At 34.9% G+C, this 18193-nt stretch overlaps 2 pseudogenes; one reads left to right on the plus strand and one right to left on the minus strand.

Annotated features, from left to right (window-relative positions):
• Window positions 1–2937: 2937 nt before the first annotated feature.
• Window positions 2938–9771, minus strand: LOC101713293 (olfactory receptor 5D14-like; annotated as a pseudogene).
• Window positions 9772–10121: 350 nt separating this feature from the next.
• On the plus strand, window positions 10122–11066 carry LOC101713653 (olfactory receptor 1165-like; annotated as a pseudogene).
• Window positions 11067–18193: the final 7127 nt, after the last annotated feature.

The following is an 18193-nucleotide window of genomic DNA, read 5'->3' on the forward strand; positions in this document are numbered from 1 at the left end:
GTCATTTAACTCGTTTCTGTACCAATAATTTAAAAGGACATTCTGATAAATAATCTTCATTTGTTCAGGTTCATTCTTTAATTTTCTTTCTGGCAAGCCCTCTAGAACTTTTGAATCCTGCCAGGTGTGTGCCATGCACATGTTGACAGTCAGTTTTCAATGAGGTTTGTTCTGGTCTATAGATTCAGGAACTGTCACTTCATTTATTCATATTGAAATATCCCACTAACTTTTTGCCTAATGATTTTTAAAATAAATTCTATAATTCCATTTTTAAAATATTTTATTGGTAGTTCTAAAATCCTGATTTTCTAATTCTATACATTTTCTGTGGTGATTTCCTCTGAACTTCCTCTCATTATTTGTTGAGTGATGTGAAGATACAATTTATAGAGGAAAGATACATTAAATACTTGTTTCTTTTGCTTACTCATTTTCAGAACAACCAGTCACTATACCGGTATCTATAATAATAATGGTTTATTTATTTTGTTTTTAGTATCCAGACTTAAACATATTTGATAGTTTTAAATCAATTGCAGTCAATATGCATTTTCCATTATTATTTTCTAACTAAAAACCAGTGACAAGCATGTCATATACCCCGAAATATATCTTCAAGGCTCTCTTGAAGGTATGAATAACACTCCAGCTTTCCGGAAAATTAAACCTCTCAATGTTCATCTTGCAATCATCCTGATCTTCACCTCAAATCTGACATTTATTCAAGAATTCTTAGTTCTGGACAGGAAAATTTTCTTCTTAGAGAAAATTTGAGGAATAAGGATTTTCATTGCTATTAGTTAGCATTTTTAGTATACTTATTTGAAGAGGGAAAAGATAACTTCAACCTAAATTTCTAACATGAAAATATTGTTAATTACTTTTTCTTACTTTAAATTATTAACCCCTTTCTCATATACTAGAAACCTTAGTCAGTAAATTATTGATTTATGACTATTTATTTTTCTTGTTTCATTCCATTTTTTCTATCTGTATTAGTATTCTTAAATTTGCCTCTACCTTCCCACATTTTATCATAAAAACTATCTCTAAATCTTGTCTTTTCTCTCTTAAGAGTAAGTTGTGAGCACACTGTAACAGTTTGTAAACAAATGTTTCTTCTCTTTCCCTTTATACAGTTGAATATTTCTTTATTTTGGCCTATAATTTATGCAGTCACAGGTCTGTTTCTGATATGTGATGCCTATGGATTTTTTACTTCTATTCATTTATTATTTTTTCTTTGGCATAGATGTGCAGACCAGCGCATGCTTTAGGAGTGATTACATCATATGTAACATTGCTAGTGCTTTAGACGTCCTCCTATAGGTTAAGCATTTGTTCCCTTCTTGCTTAAAATTGTGTCTTCTGACTTCATTTACAGGAGATATCATTAAATTTATGAATCAAAGCCATGCTGATAGATGAGAAATAATAGATCCAGGAATTTTTCATTTCCATTTTTATTTCAAGTCAGGTTAAACAACACTTCATATGTTTAAATTCTTTTCATATTTTGTATACAGACTAATGAATTAAATGTTATATCTTTTTCCATAGGACTGTCATTTTTCCTCTGTTTTAAAAGTGCAGTGATCTTTTTAGTGTTTTCATTTGCCATTTTAATTTATTTTCCATCATATCAATGAAGAAATTTTTATATTCATGAAATCCTGGTTGTAAACTTTGATTTAGCATTGTATTTTGATGTGTGAAATAAAAGGTATAATGTCATCTTATACATATACAGCTAATTTTTAATAATAGAAACTTAAAATTTATTTAAAATTATTCAGTGTTAGCCTTCTTGCCAAAATTTACTTTGATTTAAGAGTGTTCAACATCAGATATTTATGTTTAGTCATTTACAAAAATGTTCATACATAAATCTTGATGTGTGATTCCCCAATATTCTCAGATAAAATATTTATGATATTTATCTTGTATAATCTAGATCACCAATCCCTAGAGAGATTTCCAGACCTGAGAATTCTGGAATTGCAAACTTCTGAGTAGTAATATGCAAGTGCTATGTAGAAATACTGAAATGACTCTAATCATTGTGGTTTCTGAAAGAGAAAATTAATTTCTATACCTTTCTCATACTAAAAGCACAAGTACTATAGAGAAAGGGTGTAGAGCTGGATATGGTGGTACACAAGACTGTGTAAACCCAGCACTTGGGAGCCTGAGGCAGGAGGATCTCAAGTTCAAGACCAGTGTGGGCTACATACAGAGTTAAAAGCCAGTCACATGGAAAATTTAAAACATTTTGTAAAATTAAAAGGTATTTGGAATTAAAGTCCTTTTTAAGGTCATGCCTGCTATTTCTCTACTCTTTATGTGTTTGTGTCATCATTCACCTGTAGATGGATTTGTCATTATCCTGTGTGCTTCTCCACATGAAATGAGTGTTTCATTTGCCAGAATTTCTATTCATTCTGTTCACAGAACTCATAGAATGAAGGTGTCTGAAAAGAAGGACTTCCCCTTTTATTGTACATTATATCCACCTGCATCTCCCAGAATGTCACATACTACAGTGGCACTGCACAAATAACTTTTAAAACCAGGGACATATTATCACACAAATGAACAAATCAGGAAAGTACTTTCTGTTACAAGTTACCATGATTTTTCAATACCTGCATCACCATACTTTAGAATCTATTGTGCTGTCTACTGGTGTGTGTGTGTGTGTGTGTGTGTGTTTGTGTGTGTGTGTGTGTTACTTCAAAGAAATAGAGTGAGCCGAAATCTTATAGAATTCATCCTAGTATTAAATTTCTTTGGCTTTTTCATAGAATTTGTATTTATCATTTCAAACATCACAGTCATGGATTATAAAACCATACAGCCATCTGCTATACCTTTTGGGAACCTATAATTTGTTCTCATTATGTGTTAGGGTTGCAAACTTCTCCAGGGATTGATTCAGTACAAAGGAACTTTTGTGTCTACAACCTTCTGGAAGGCATCCTTTACATCTTTATTCCTCAGGCTGTAGATCAGGGGATTCAGCATGGGGTTGACAATGGTGTAAACCACAGAGGCCACTTTCACAGTGTGCCTGAGGTCCTTAGAGTTTGGCACACAGTAGAGGGAGAGGATGGTGCCTTGGAAGATGGTGATGGCAGTCATTCGGGAGGCACAGGTGGAGAAGGCTTTGCAACATCCATTGGCAGAGGGGATTTTTATCACAGTCACAGAAATGAACTCATAGGAGGTGAGGATAATCAGCAGAGTACTCACCTCACTGAATGTGCCAAACCCAAGCAGCAGCTGCTGAGGAATGCATATGTCCGAGGCCAAGACAGCAATGAGGGACTCGTATTCACAGAAAAAAGTGGTTGATTACATTAAATTCAGTGAAGCTAAACTGAAGAGCATAGCAAAGTAGCACCAAGGGGCAAAACATAGCCCAGAAATAGGATCCAGCCACCAGCAGAGCACAGAGCCTCCATGACATGGCAACCATGTACAGCAGGGTGTTATGGATGGCCACAAAGTGGTAGTAGGCCATGACTGCCAACAAGAAATAGCTGGACACCACAGATAAGCAGGACAGGTAGAACTGCCACATGCAGCTCCAGTAGAAGACCCTTTTGTCTTCCATGACCAGGTTGTCAAGCAGCTTGAGAGTCATGATGGAAGAATAGCAAAAGTCAATGAAAGAAAGGTGACTAATGAAAAAGTACATGGGGGTGTGAAGTATGGGATGAAACCAAATAATTGCTATCATCCCAAGGTTCCCTACCACTGTGATAATGTACATGATCAGGAACACGAGGAAGAGAGGAATCTGAAGGGCTGGGTAATCTGTGAAACCTAGGAGGGCAAAGGTGATCTCCACACTCAGAGTTCTTATGGCCATCAGTGAAGTTTCTTTCACTGGGGGCATTTCAGAAGAAATTTGTTCCTGTAAAATATAGATGTATGGAAGTAAGTGACCATTCATTCCATCATGACTTCTTGTAAGTATAACAGTCAGAGAACTGATGGGAAATGTCTGTGCATAAATACATCAACAAGGGAAGAGCCTGTAAAAATTGTGAAATATTTTCTTTAAAGAACAATACATATACATTTTGTTAATTTAGGTAAATCAATTAAATTCATTGAGAAAATGTGTTTCTAGTCTAAGAATTCAGCAAAATATTATAGGACTGTAAAAGTTTAGCATTTCTATTTCAGCAATTCTTAGTCCAGAAAAGCTACTTCTCTTGTTAATTATCTTACAAAAAAGTCCCAAGAAGTGTAAGGTAAGAGTTCTCACAAGAATATTTCTCATTCTTATGAGAAGTCTATACACCACTTTATTGTGAATATTCACAGAACAGCAAATTTAAGGTTTTCTTTATGACGTGGTTGTCATGGACCTAAGGCTCAACATTTCCATGAGTGGTAACTTCTTTGACTGTTATTGGGCTCAGAATTGGATAACGCTTACAGGGCCTTAACCAAAAAGGAATATCAAACAGGATCCTGGATACAGTATCAGGAAAATAACATTTTCATAATTTCACAGTAAACTTGAATGAAGTTACATGCTACAGTGAAACAGGCCACCCCTTTCCGTTTTTCTGTAGACTGAATATAACTGGAGCACCAAGGTTGTTATAGCTACATATATTTCCCCAGGGACTCTAGCTCTGGAGAATCACCTCCAAATTATTCCTTGTTAGCATCAACAGGCAAGGTAGGTCTCTTATGCCACATTTAATGGCTAGAATTTACTCCAAATTACAGAGAATTATAGCATGAAATTAAATTTCAGGCTTTGTTTGAACATGACTAAAATGCCCTCCATAATTTAAGAAAAGATAAAACTTAAATCCTACTGGCAAAATTGAGTCAGCCTGGGGATTTTGTGTGGGAGAGTAGATGGAAAGATTGGAGGCTATTAGACCTCCTCGGTGAGAAACTGAGAAGAAAGAGAGAATGCAAGAGTGAAGCAGCTGACACAGCTGCTTGCAGGGGAAAGTAAAAACACCCAGATCCTGTTGTTGACCTGGAAAAGTACCATGGAGGGCAGAAGATAGATGGATCCTGTGTAACTCTAATTGCTTGCACCCTATCGGAGTGAACAAAACCAAGGTGCACCAGTTACTCAGGTGTCTCTCAATGGTAGACAAGAACCCCCTGGCCCTCCATGTTTTAATCTGATCCTGTGTCTTATTTTCCCCCCCGTCACCTCTTGGTCAGATTTGAACTCGTAGGCTGATTCCTACAATTTTGAACATAGCAGATGGGAACCATAGGCAAGCTGCTTCTACCTATCTATAGCAGTTACCCATGAAGCTGTCCTTTTTGAGTAAATCTCAATTCAAAAGGGGAATTTATATCCAGTTCAGTTTACAACATAAGCTGCTGCTAGAGCATAAAACTAGGCATATCTCATTGTCTTTGATTTTTACTGGATTGCTGGAAGTTGTTCAGAATGTTGGATAGGCCACATGATCAATTACTGGTCAGAGCTTTATTGTTATAAAATTATACAATAACTCCCTCTGTAGATAATTACTTGGGTTTTGAGAAACAGCTTGGATGTTTTAACAGACCTACTCAACAGTGAATGCTTGTTCTCAAGGCACTTATTTGCCATGCAAACTTCACTTTCTTTCATGAGCAGGTATTATCTCTCCCACCATTCTATAAAATCGGACATCTTCAGTCATCAGCTGCACTCTGGTTCTTGAAGACACAAGTAAACCAAATGACAATGTAGCAAAATGTCCATGGCCCATACGTTTTTGCTTTCTTTCCTCCTTCCAGCTTGAACTGGTGCCCTCATGGGACATGCCTTGTCACAGCTTGTACGTGGAAGGAAAGATTGGGGCATTCTTTTCAGAATTTCTGTGGTGCTAGGCATAAGTGCAGGCAATGTATTTGATACTTCTTGGACTCCTGACCCTGCAGCCTATCTTTTAATCTCTAACCATGAATTCCAGAAAGTTTGGGGCTTGTGGCCCTAAAAATTCCCTTATCTCTGTATATCCACCTCATACATGCCTTTGGCCAGCACCCCCCACACACACACAGCTGTATGCCTTAAGTAATAAATAAAATATTTTCATTTTACACTTGAAACAAAGTTTAAGTCATTTTTGATTGGTGCCATTGATACAGGGATTTAGACCAACTTCTGTCAATTTCCTGACTTAATGAGCCTCCTCTACCCTTGTAACCTTCATGTGCATAGGGAGCAGCCACAGTGTCTTTAACATAACTAACCACTCTCCTTTTGCTAAGGGGAGGTTAGTTTAAGTAATAGAGAGGTTTTTTTTTTTCAAAAAAATTAATGTCCCAGAATGAGTACATGCAGATACCTTGGCTTTATTCATGTTTCCTGATTGTCTTTTGCAATGCTTGTCTTCATCTCTAGAGCTAATGGGTTAATTGATGTGTTAATTCTTGTTCATGCCAACTAGCTTTTTGCCCACATGCCTCTCCAGAGTTTAAATGTTCAGAGAAGTTTTCACAGTTACCATGTGGTCATCAGATCCTGCCCACCTGCACCTCCAATGTCACTACCATTCTCTCCATAACACATCAATGTGGGAAGCTTAGGCCACATCAAGAAAGTAGGCTCTGTGTCCTGCATGTGTTCTTACTGTGGTGAATGCACAGAATTGTACCATGAGCCATGAGAAGGTGAGAGACCCCTGTGAGAGTTGACAGACTTGAATATATTTCAGAATTGAATGATTTTTTTTAAGGGTGCTTTTAAACAATTTATTTAACTGAAATGCCATAAACTGACTTCCATTGAATTGAATGAATTTTTAAACTACATTTCCATGAAATGATGTTTAAATCTATTCAAATACCATCTTATGATCATATGCATCCATTTCCATGAAAAATTAATAATTTGATCCCTCCATACCCCCTTACACAAGTTGTGCCCTTTCATAGCAGTAGTGAGTTATTTTAAATGTAAAAAGTAATTTATTTGAAAACTACTGATTTTGATCATCTCTGCTAAGAGAGAAATTCTGATTATTTGATAAGACACGGCTGGGTTAAAAGTAAATAAATAGTTTACATGAAAAAAATTAGCAAGTACATGAAAATATTATTGAAACAACAGAATAGATAATTTGGGAAACCATTTGCACCTCTCCCCATCTTTTCTTTTTCTATCTTCCAATTTCTCCACATTGGCAAATATAGACTATGAGTTTTCCATAGGAGAGGAAACGTGCCATATCTCAGCTTCCCTACCTGACTTATTCCATTTATACTACTAGTTTATCTGAGTTCTTTGAAAAGAAAGTTTTGTATTAATATCTGCTTGGTGCTTATTTGTAAAAGAGAACCTTTTTTGTTGATGTCTTGCACTCTGAGTAACTACTTTGAGAAGATACATACGTAGTGTAAAAAAAAGCAGTAAATAAACATACCTTTGATATCATGGGATGGATCCTAAAGATAGATTCCAGCTGTGTATGATGAGGAAATAACCCTAAATGTACATCCAATGGTAAAAGAAAAGCCGCTGCATTTATTGAAGACGTCAGACACTTTCTGACACTGACCTGTCCCGACTTCGTATTCCAATCTACTTTGATATTTCCCTTATCTCCTAATACAATCCTTTCAGATAAACTCAACTTTTGTATTCTAAACAAGAAACTTTCTTCCTGTGTAAAAATAAAAAAAAATAACAAGTAGACTTTAAGAACCTCAGAGTCATTCATTTTTTTTCTTTTGTTGTTTCTATCATTGCTGAAGTAATAAAAATGACAAATTATAGAACTAAGTCATTTTTGCCATTTTTTACATGATTGAGAGTGTCTGAGTCACAGAGTTGTATTGGAATTCTCAAACCAGAGAAAATGACATGCAGTCCATAATACATACACAGTCTGGTTTTCTGAATCTAAATATATTTGCACAGCTTATGAAAATATTTACTTACAGCTGTAAGGAAACCACACAGTGAAGATGCTAAGAAATTGGTATCATCACACAAATTCCTTAACTGAAACTTTCGTGACATTTTGGAAAAATATAGACTATTACCGTTTAATACACTATGCATATTCTTCTGGAATTGAAATGAAAGTATGTTTTGAAATGGTTTACCAATTGCTCAAATTGTAATGAAGTATAGAAACATAGGATGATATTTACTGATGATAGTAAGTCTAAGGGAAACTGAAATTATAGTGACGAATTTTAAGCAAATGAAGAGCCCTAAATTAAGGCAAGAAGATTGGTCAAGGTGTCAATGAATTCGGGTAAAAAATCATGCAGGCAGCAATGAGAAATTAGAGAAAAAATGAAGTGGACTTCTAATGTAATAATAAATGCTCAATTCTAAACTTTGTCAAAAAAGTTCTAGATTTGTAAGCATGAGGGTCACGATTTACCAAAGGTTCAGGGACAAGCTTTTGTATAGGAGGGGATTGAGGTAGAAATACTAATTTTAGATTTTAGCTGGTATACATATACACAGTGCAAGAAACTAAAATTTCCTGCAATGATTTTATCTTAGCCTGGATAGATTTTCCTGAGATAGTGAGTGTAATTTTTACTACAATCATCAGTTCAAGATGGTCAACATCTTATAAAAATATGGAGTAGAATACTTAAGATATGATTTAACCAGTGTGAGAAAGCAGATGACAGAGAGAGAGAGAGAGAGAGAGAGAGAGAGAGAGAGAGGCAGACAGACAGACATAGAATGGTTACTCAGGATGAAGTAAGGCTAAATAAAGTATCTTAAAATATTTGAAAAGTCTATATTGTGAGAGTGAGTCAGTCTTTTTATTTTTCTTTGAAACAAAACAAACATTTCAGTTAAGAACCAAATGATAAAAAAGTCAACACTAATAAAGGACTCCCTAAAATACATGTTTAAATGTATAATTGATTATTTTAATTAGTGGTGCTTCTTTCAATGATAAGCTTTGAAAAGAGTGCTTTTAGATGCAGGAAAAGAAGGTCTAAGGTGAAAAACATGGGCTGTATACTTGTTGCTTATGAAAATGAAACACAAGACATAAAAGCATTGAGGAATTCTCTGCTTTTAAGTTGTGCCATTTCTTTATTGGTCTTGTTCAGCAGCTCTTCAGAAAGACAGTTTCGTTACTCTGAGGATGTTTGCTCTTACTCCCTCAGGAATTCTGTCTCTATGTCAATGTGCAGGACATTTACTCACACAGGTCAGTGGGCTTCCATTCAGCAGTAGCAGATGTGACCTTAGAAATCTGAACTGGTCCGGTGTGTCACAATAGAAATAACATGGGTGCCTGAACACAAGTGCAGTCTGAAGATTGGTGTCTGGAATTAGGAGGGGCAGATTTCATGAGAAGACTTCAAGTTCAAGCCCAGCCGGGACATTTTGGAGACAGAGTGAAACCCTGTGTCAAATTAAGTAATTAAACATAAAACGCGGCTCAATGCAAAAGTCTTAGGTTCAATCTTCACTATTGAGAACAATTGCCTCCAAAATGTTCCTCAGTGTATAACTTCATATGATTCACATCTATGAACATTAAACATAATGATATTGGGGGATGTAATTTTAACAACACAATATTAAGTCAAATTTTTGAGGAGACCAGTTAAAAATTTTCTTAAGTGGATGTTTGGGAGCTTGATAATATGGTGCACATTAGAATAGGTAAAATTCCAATGAATCACTAAAGAAAGCTATGCTTGACAATATATACTTCCTATCCTGAGTTTTTACAATTTTATGTTTATTTGCAAATTAAAATTATTTGATATTCTCAAGGACACCTCTGACATGATCATATGACTACTATGACCTGGGCAGCAACTGTCTGATTTTGGTGTCTCCAGTTCTGTCATATATTTTATTAGGAGGTACTCTGTATCAGATATATTTTTATATATAACTTGCACATAGTAGCAGTATTGACAAGCACTACTGTTTTATTCCAGACGAGAAAAGCATAGAGAACAGAAGGACACAGGTAATTGTACTTACGGGTCAGCAAGTGGCCACGCAAGAGTCTAGAGTGAAGCAGAACACAAGTGACTGGAAAGTAACCACCTCTATGCTTTCTACTGAGCCCTGACTGAGTTCCTCCATTTAACAAGGTGCAATATCATCTTCATTCTTCCTTTTTAAATTCAGAGTCATGGCACATAAACAGGGAAATCGGAGTTCTCTGTCCTCATTTGTCCTGGTAGGACTCTCAGATTACCCCCAGCTCCAGGTGGCCTCTTCCTGGTGTCCCTGACCATATACATGGTCACTCTGCTGGGGAACTTGGCATAACTCCGGTCAGGAAACTCAATCCTGAATTTCATACACCCATGTACTTTTGCCTCAGCCATATTTCCTTTTCTGATATTTGTTATTCCACTGTATTTACACCCAAACTATTAGAGATCGTAATAATGGAAGAAAGAGCAATCTCTTTCAAGGGGTGCATGGCACAGTTTTTCTTCGGCTGTGCCTGTGTGATTACGGAGATGTTCATGTTTTCAGTGATAACCTATGACTGGTTTGTGGCTCTCTGTAACCCCCTGCTCTACACAGTAGTGATGTCTCCTAATCTCTGTGCTCTCCTGGTGGCAGGAACTTATATGTGGGGTGCACTCGGTTCCTTGACAATCACATATTCTCTTGTGCAGCTGTCCTACTGCAAGTCCAATATCATCAACCACTTTGCCTGTGAGTACTCTGCTGTCCTCTCTCTATCCTGCTCCAACCTCTCCTTCAGCCAGATGGTATGCTTTGTGATTTCTACCTTCAATGGGCCTGCAAGCTCCTGATCACCCTGGCCTCCTCTGTGGTCATTGTGGTGACTATTGTCAGGATGGCCTTCGAGGGTGGACTCCAAAAAGCCTTCTCCACCTGCACCTCCCACCTGACCACCATCAGCATCTTCCATGGCATCCTCCTCCTCCTCTACTGTGTTCCCAGCTCCAAGAGCTCCTGGCTGCTGGTCAAAGTGTTCACTGCCCTGTATACAGTCCTGATCCCCATGCTGAAACCCCTCATCTACACCCTCAGGAACAAGGATGGGAAAGACACGGTCAGGAGGTTAATCAACTCCAGACTGCATTCCCATTCATGATAAATTAAATAACATTTTCTTTTGGTCCTAAAAAATCTAATTTTATGTACTTTATATTTAAGTGAATGAGTATACTTAAGATAATTAAATATTGAATTTGCCATTGTTTCAGTGTTTGGAATAACATACTTCTGTCTTTGGTTTGATTCAAGTATAATTCATTTTATGTGAACAGTTTCTGACAGCAATATACCTCAGAGTTTCCACCAGACACTATGGAATTGAGACTGAAGGAGAAACCAGTACATAGAAAACTGTGCATAGGAACTGGCTTTGTACATTGTGGCTTTATTTTAGGTTTTGCTTACTGAAAGCATTGCAATCATAGATGACAGCTGCCCTTAGCGAATCCATACTGCAGTTCTCGGATCTCTTTTGACTCATAGAGTTCTAACAAAACATTCCCTTTTCATTTTAACAGTACAATTCAAGTGCAAAGAGGACCTCAGGTACACATTATGAAAATATCGTCTGCCTTTTAGCAAACAGTTGGTGAAAATATTAGCAACTTTCAGTGTGCTTTACTTGTTATTCGCCTGTGAACATGACATATTACATTTAAATAAATGGTGTTGAAATGCAGTTGATATCAATGAAAAATTTCAGCTCATTTCTAAAAATACTTATATCCATTGTTCACTTACACAAGTCCATAATTGTTAAATTGTGCCATTTCGCATGCATTTTCAAAATAAAGTTACTTCTTATCTGTGAATAACATCTACTTTTACTTAGTTGCTTAATATATTTATTAATATGACATCTTCTCTAACCTCTCACAAATGTCTATCATTAAATCATGTTGTTTTCATCTCTAAAATAGACTACTTCATGCTTTTGCTCTCTGAGCTATCATTATAAGTTGATCTCTAGTAGCTAATACAAAGTAACCTACCACATTTAAAAAGGAAAAACATTATTTTTATAAAAATAAATTTTTATAAAAATAACAAAATTTGTTAACAATTATAAATTACCTTTTTTGGATAATGAGCCTGAGGTTCTATACACAAGTGAAAAATACATTCCACAAACAATAGGGCATGAAAAGTTTATACAAGAATGGAGGTGTTTGAAAAATGGAACCGTCTATTAGATAGAGCAAACACAGTTTCCAAAGTATTTATTTCATTTCTTTGAAGTATTTGCCAGTGCTGCATATTCTTAACTACTACTGTTTTGAATTATATCATAATATGGATTTGAAAACTATTGCCATCACTTACTTCTGGGTTGGTCCTGCTAGTCCATGGCCCTTACATGATCCTACATTTTTTCAAATTTATTCTATCTCTTCAACACTTGTGAATATTTTGTCTCTCATGTGATTTTAAAATTGTAGGTTTTTCTTTTCACCTTGTATATTCTTAGTATTTCTACGGAAGCAAGTTAATTGTGATAGACAAAATAAGGAAAGTTGAAAATAGCATTCTGCAACAACTTCTAAACACTTATATTTTGCTGTTAACTACACTGCTTCTGAATTCCCTCTATTACATTAATGTACTCATAATTACATTGGTTATAGATTTTTTTTTTACATGTGTTGCTATTGACTTCTAAACAGAATAGCTCCTGAAAATATTTATATCATCATATATCTTCATGCCTGGGACCAAATAGTATTTCAGGGTATTAGAAGAAACATTTTTGATTGCTAATTATTACAAAGAAATTGTTCATGTGTTTCCCAAGTCTGAGTTCTCAGGGTTTCATAATTCCAATCTAATTTTATATCTCCTTTTGTCTTCTATCAAACTCCATGAGGAAAAGGTCAAATTTTGTATCCTAAATTAATAAAATATTTTTTTCATTTCTGAAAGTATTTATTTTTTAAATATTGAAACTGGATATATATATTCTTCTTTTAAAATATTTCTAGTCAAACCTCTTCAAAAATAACATATCTTCTTAAAAACATTTTCTGATTTTTTCAACAATGCTTGAATCTTTTCTTTTACTGTTTCTTATGGTATCTATTGTGGTTCTAAAGTGACTATATAGCCAAATCCGTTCCTCATTGATCACATGACTGAGAGGCCTAGGCACCGTTCTTTGAAACAAATCTCTGAATTTGTAGAATTTCAATGAAATAATTCTATATTATCATGTAATCTGGTGACATGGCATCCATAATTAAAATCACTACTATTTTTCAATCTCTTTATGTAACACAATCACCCATCCGTCTGTCAAAGCAGCCACAGAATAGGTTTCTGAATCTAAAATCATGTTCAGATATTACGAAAAGTATGACTTTAGTTGTATGGAAGCCACACATTGGACAATGAAAAGACGTTAGTGACATATACTCAAAATCCTTAATCAAAACTAGTGTATCATTATAAACAAAACTCAGAGATTGGAATTTAGAATTCCACCATAATAATTTTAAAATTCATTTAAAACACAGATATAATTACACAAAAGTTACTCTATCCATGTGGGTCTTAGGTATCTTTATCCTTTTAGTTTTGGCTTACATACATAAACAATCTCTAAAATATAAAGGAAAAGAAAAAGATGGTATTAGCCATTGTTTGTCATTATTCTACTCTGTTATGCTGAGGGTACAGGAATGGATATGGCCATGTTTTTATTGCTTTATTTTCCCCATGGTTTTCAAAGTATGACCTCCATATACAGGTAAGTTGTCTGTATTTAGTTGTTTCCTTAACACATGAATATCAGCACACTATTGATTTAGAAGAAATCACATTTCAAATAACAAAAGAAAAATTTCCTCTCATTATTTTGTGTGTGGCTTTGTAGCAACAAATGTCAGTTCTCCTGGGTAGTTCCCCAAAGTCAAGAACTTAGATGTGAAACAAACAACATGGTCATGGGTATAGTTTCAGGTCAGGTTCTTACGCAGGCCATCGCAGACTTCCTCCAAAACTGTTGATGACTTGAAAAATAGTAGTGCCTCCTTTATTAAGTTGTTTGGAAAGAGTTCCATGCTGCCTTTAAAGGAATGGGAGCATTGAAGAGGACATTTTAATTTTGAGAGAAGTTGTGCATGTATTTATAATGCCAAGAAAATAATAAATTTATAATGTACAACAGGTAAATCCTGCTTTGGATGAGTATCCTCATGGTTGGGTATATTTCATTCTTATATTATGTAGAATGAAATCTGAAAGAAATTTGGGGAGGATAAACATAGGTGGGTTCAGGAATATTAACTTAGTTTAGCTAATGGTATAAGTTCAAGGTGATAAAATCTACTTGATTATTCCTGGTATAATTTTACTGAATTTAAAGTTATATATTTAAACATTATGTTATATATAGTATTTAATGGTTTTAAATTGAAATGTTGAATGTAAGTCTTGGTCCCCTGAAATTTAATCAACTCATAAAAAATAGGATAAAAGGCATAGTTATAAATGACACATGAATAAAAACTTTGCAAATCATTTTGTAAATATAATGATATAGGTGCAAGGAAAATGGATTAGGAGAAAAAAAAGTGATATTTGTAATATCCAGAAATATTTTCTAGAAAGAGCTATATAGGAAACTTATTTTTCAAAGAGGATATAATACAAAGTACTAGAGAGAAATGGGACAATTCCAGTGGATTAGAAAAAATAAATGTTTTACAGAATAAAATTTTAAAGCGATGATGTTAATTGGGCATTATATTAGTGACAAAATATTTATACACTACCTGAATGACATTATAGAAACTCACATAAAACATATTTCAATTGCAATCAATGGTGTTGGAGTGCTGCCACAAGCTCTTACGTTACAGTATTCAAGACTAACGAAGAGTCAGATTGATGCATTGTGAGGTACTAAGGACCACTGTGTCTAAATGATGGCTGGTAACTGAGGAAATAGAGGAGAGGGGCTATTTTGAAATTTTTTATTGTTTTTCAATTTTCTGACCATAACCTCAGATTATTATAACCACAAAGAACAAGATAGTGATGTTATATTGATAGGAAAATGAAGACAACATATCACTGCATTCAGTATAATCAATTTTGAAATTAAAAAATCAAAATTAATTCATTTAAAACCAAATCTAGGCTGGGGATTTAGCTCAGAGGTTCCGCCGTATGCCTTGCAAGCACAAGGACCTGAGTTCAATCCCCGGTACCAAAAATTAAAAAAAAACAAAAAACAAAATCTAGGGCTGGGCATTTAGCTCAGTGGCACTGTGCCTGCCTTGCAAGTGCAAGGTCCTGAGTTCAATACCTGGTACAAACAAACAAACAAACGAAGCCAAAACTATTGTGGAATATAAACTATAAGATATCTTTTTCCTTTTCTCATGCCATAAATATAAGTATAGCTCAAACCCAGTATTCTCCATGCTACACAGGTTAAGGAGCTCCAAATAACACAATGACTGTTTTTATTAAATTATCATCATGACATTATTTTAGCAATTACTGAACTCTGTTTGCATTCTTCAGTACCTTTCCTAGTTCTAAAACATGAAATATATGGTGAGGACTTTGCTTTCCACATTGAAAGATACATAAAAAAGATCATCTTTAAATTCTTTGAACTCATTTTTGAATTATTTGTACTTATAAATTAAAATCATATGCTAACTACACTGTAATTTTCTAGAGAGGAGAAGGAAGGAAATTTAATAAAGGATCAACAAAATGCCCAAATCATAATGGTGTAGATAACAGCATAATGGTCACTAGAGTAACTGAATATTTAGAGTAACTGAAATAACAGTGAAAGATTCCAGCCAGAGAGCAATGTGATCCATCCAATTAGGATGAAAGGACATTTGATCAGCAATTGGAAATGAGAGAATCAACCAGGGAATGACATGTAACAGCAGATGCACAATCTTTACCTATGTCTAAAAATTGTAAGCATATAATCATAGAGTGCATGGCTTTTCAGTAATCCATGGAAAATTTTTCCATAAATTGAGTAAAGTACATTGAGCTAACTTTATAAAGTTAACCTCAGATTCTAAGTCAGAAATAAAGCAAATAACAGCATTTAAGTGAGTTCATTCTGTCTGAAGTTGGAAGATTTTCTTGGAATCCAGAGCCTGGGTCTTAGTACACTGGTATCTCAATTTACAACTTGATTTGCTTAGGATTTTGGGGAAGATGGCAGCATTAGTGTTTGTGCAGGGAAGGTGGCCATGGTCATATTTTTCACATGATACAGAGCTTGTGAACTGAAGTAAAATTTTTCCAAGTGCTTTTGTTTATGAATCAAATTGTTTGCAAACAGATGCTTTCATGAACCAATTTGCTTCATCAGCTCAGAAAGATGAAAGTTGTGCCAACATGGTGTTCCAATAAATAGACTTTGCAAGATAATTTTTAATCATGGTAAGTCATAAATGACAGAACAAACAAAAAAGTCAACATTTTACCAAAAAGGAAGCAGGAGGCCAAGACAAATGTCTGAAACTCTTGATACTCTGCACTGTGAAAGTAAAGTATGCTTTAAAAAAAGCAAAAACAAAAACAAAAACTTCCCAAACATAGGTTCCAAGTCCTAAACTTACAAGGAAATTCAATATTATTGACAAAACTAAAGATAAACTTTCCAATATAGAACTGTGATTATGCTGTGGTTTCTTTCAAAGATTATTAGATATACAGAAAGGAACTTTAATGTATGGAATGGACAATACAGATTTTGCTCATCAGGATTGAACAGAAGACCTATAAAAATATTTGGAAATTCTTTCCTCTCAAACTGTGCCCAGTCATATGGTTTAGAGGCCCTTAGAATTGCCACTGTATTAATATTAATACAGGATCTGATTGTTCAGAAACTCTGTCTCCATGCCAACTAGCAGAGCCTTACTGGTGCCAGGGATCCATCAAGGTTCCTGACAGTAGACACAGGTTTTTGCCACATTCTCAACCCATGTGGCTGTAGCCCAATTAAAGCAATCTAAGTACCTGAATATAAGGACAGGACTTCTTTTATCAAAACAAATGACAAACCGAGTAACATTCACAAAGGTCCATCTGATCCCCCTGCAATCGATTGTGTGATCGGGGAGCCAGTGCTCTGTAGCTGGGGATGGTAGTGGCAGATTTCACTCACAGGGACTCTCAATTGCTACAGACAAGGCCACACATTGTGTCAGTTCTCAGATATGCCCAAGACAGACACATCATATCTATTGAGTCTTCAAAATCACTTGCAGAATCAGTGATTTATTCAGATGTGAAAGTTCTAATAATCAGACTCCTGGTGGTGTACGAAACCATAAAACTTATATATTTCAATGATATATACTTTCATTCATGCTTGACCACCACACCCAATCTTGTAACATGAAGAAAGATATTGGTTGTTTTATAGGAGATGTTAGTATAATAACTCTTTATATAGTTTATGATGTCTCATAAATTGTTTATTTCTGCTTAATATTATATGGACTACTAGCCAACCACAACCAACAGAATGTGATAAATATTAAGCTTTTAAGGACATCTCCAAAATAGTTCGTTACATTATAATATTTTATTGAATATTTAAAGCCTATCAGTAATCATACAGTAGATATAAAATTGAAGTAATATCAATATTATCAAAAGTATTAAATAAAACACCTGCAAACCCTCTTAGGAAGATATTTTAAGAGTGCTTTATAATAGTATATGTCTAGAAAGGGTGAAAATTCATTATATCCCTACAGACCTGGGAATATCTAACAAGATATATTTGTCCCCCCTCATTATTTATCATATTTTTACATGTATTAAAAATATTTGATCTTTTCAAAGACTCCATATCTATAATCATATGGCTACTATGATTGGCTTAATATCTGAGTTTGTTCTATGTCTCCTCTGATTTCTTCAAAATACATTTTACCCTAATACTCTTAAATACTACTTATAATTATTATTTTATATATAATAATGTTTATAATAGTATCTTATTATAGAAAAGAGCAATAAGTTGCTGATGAACAAAGCTAATTACCTGGAGCAAAATGTGGCCAAATAACACCCCAAAGTGATGCAGAACCTTTGTGGATGCCAGCTGACCGACCACACTTATTTTCACTGGTTTATATTGAGCCTCTGCCCAGATTCTGCCAACTCATTTTCTCAAGTTCTGCTGCTCAGTTTTTCTTCAACTTTATCTCCTTTTCCTAATTAATTATT

This window comes from Heterocephalus glaber, unplaced genomic scaffold (assembly GCF_053883595.1).
Source record: "Heterocephalus glaber isolate CG9 unplaced genomic scaffold, H.glaber_assembly_v1.0 deba00001673, whole genome shotgun sequence".
NCBI lineage: Eukaryota > Metazoa > Chordata > Mammalia > Rodentia > Bathyergidae > Heterocephalus > Heterocephalus glaber.